Source organism: Schistocerca gregaria, chromosome 8, assembly GCF_023897955.1.
Source record: "Schistocerca gregaria isolate iqSchGreg1 chromosome 8, iqSchGreg1.2, whole genome shotgun sequence".
In the NCBI taxonomy this organism is placed as follows: Eukaryota; Metazoa; Arthropoda; class Insecta; order Orthoptera; family Acrididae; genus Schistocerca; species Schistocerca gregaria.
In genome coordinates, this window is record NC_064927.1 from 456,164,062 (window position 1) to 456,166,114 (window position 2,053).

Below are 2,053 nucleotides of genomic sequence, written 5' to 3' on the forward strand. Positions count from 1 at the left end.
TACATTAAAACGTTTTTCTAAAGAGGATAAATGTCTGCCAAGTGGTCCTCGCTGGTACTTGAAACTTCGGAGGCACCTCCATGTCTATTTGGAACTTTTTGTGATGGCAAAAAATCACCCTTTATTACCTTTTCAAAGGTAACCCGAAGAGATCATTTTTTTTAAAGTCCCATTCATAACATTTGGAAAGGAAATGATCTCAACAAATCCTTGCGTTATTCACATTAACAAAATAGTTCTTTTCCAACATGAAACTCATTTGTGGGTAGTTCTCTCATCTTTTGGAAATCGGTAGTGAACGACATCTGCTGTTTCATATGAAGCACTTTTGCTTTCAGCAATAGCACGATGATTTCAGCTTTTGCTCATAATACTACAAAATCACCAGCAAGAAGAATAGCCAATAAGCAACTGCGTTCTTTTTATTTCAACACAGGGATTTGGGAATTTGCTTGCATTAACGATGTACGTGTTATCGCTTCCCGCAATCCTAATGACGGAACGGCAGACTGCGTGCGCACGCGATTTGGCATGCCCTGCCTGTGTACAGGCTGTAGTTCACGTGGTCGTCACGAGATGGCAGGAGATGCGAGACATAGCCTGTGAGTACGGGCAGTACAAAAAGAAATTTAACTTATAGCTTTAGACAGTGTTTATGTATAGGCTTAATGACCTGTAAAATAGACACCTAAAAGTACGTCCCATGAAACCACACAATATTTCAAAGCTAATCATCAGTTTAAAAGGAGTTTAATGGAACAAAATTTACATAGCGAGTAGAATGTAATTTGAAACTGTCCGCCGTAGTATATATACAAAATGCTTGCATAACCGAAATGTACTTGCTTCGGCAGTACATATACTAAAATTGGAACGATACAGAGAAGATTAGCATGGCCCCTGCGCAAGGATGACACGCAAAATCGTGAAGCGTTCCACATTTTTTGACAACTCTAATTTGTCAATTCGGGTATGTTAAAACAGTCCGTACGTTTCCTGAAACGTCTTTTTTACCTATCTTTTACTGGTTGATTGTACTGTATGACTCATCGGATGCGGTATTCAGTAGTAACTACAGAGTTTTCTTCATTTTGATGGCGAAAACAGTGAAACATTGGAGGAATAAGGTATTTATACTCTGCTACAATCCCTTACGTTTATCGCTTGTAAGCCTGTTACCTTCATTTTCTAACAGCAAATTTTTCTGCTTCTCTGCCAGTTCTGTACCACATACTGCATTAGCAAACACAATAAAGTGCATTAAATAAAGCCGAAATTCTCGCTCCAAACTGCTGAATAAGGGCTCACACAGTTTGTATAACAGCATAAAAACACACTATGAAAGAAAAATGTGACCTTCTTATGGTATTAGCTCCACAGTCTTGCCACAGTTTCGACTAGGAGTCACCTGCACTACCACACTTATCCACGGACAACTGATTTTGTCAGCCGTAATGCCTCATGTTTTTCAGAAAAAATGCTTTTATCAAATCGTGACTCCTAGTCGAAACTGTGGCAAGACTGTGGAGCTAATACCATAAGAAGGTCACATTTTTCTCTCGTAGAGTGTTTTTATGCAGTTAGTTTTTCTCCATAGTAAATAATGATTGTACACATGGGCATCCGCAAAAACTTTTTCAGGGTGGCGGTTGTGTGATTGGAGGTGGAGGGGGGGGGGGGGGGGGGGTAGGCTCTAAAATTACCAGCTCTTATGTTAATTAGTTGGGCAGTTTTTCTGCGAGTCGTGCCAGAAGAACTAAATTTTGTAGGTAGTTTTTGTGCCCAAGGAATCGACGGTAGTCCACTCAATATCTGTATTTGTTACGCGGTAGGTAGGTTACTTTGATACTTTAAAGATAAGCATATTTCATGTTTATCTTCAAAGTTGACCGTTTTGCATTATTAAGATGATTACGGATGTGACACATTTTTTGAATTTGACGATCTAAACTTGACTTTATCCAACAAGATGATCAATAAGTTAGGAAATAAAGCAGTAAAACATTTAGAAAAGATATTTTTATTCATATACCTATAATGTTAAAGTGACACC

The 2,053-nt window shown here is 38.6% G+C and overlaps 1 non-coding gene across 1 annotated transcript; it reads left to right on the top strand.

Moving 5' to 3' along the window:
• Window positions 1-838: 838 nt before the first annotated feature.
• LOC126285648 (U6 spliceosomal RNA) lies at window positions 839-945 on the top strand. The gene has a single exon (XR_007551661.1). It is a non-coding gene; the product is annotated as a U6 spliceosomal RNA (small nuclear RNA).
• The last annotated feature ends 1,108 nt before the right edge of the window (window positions 946-2,053 follow it).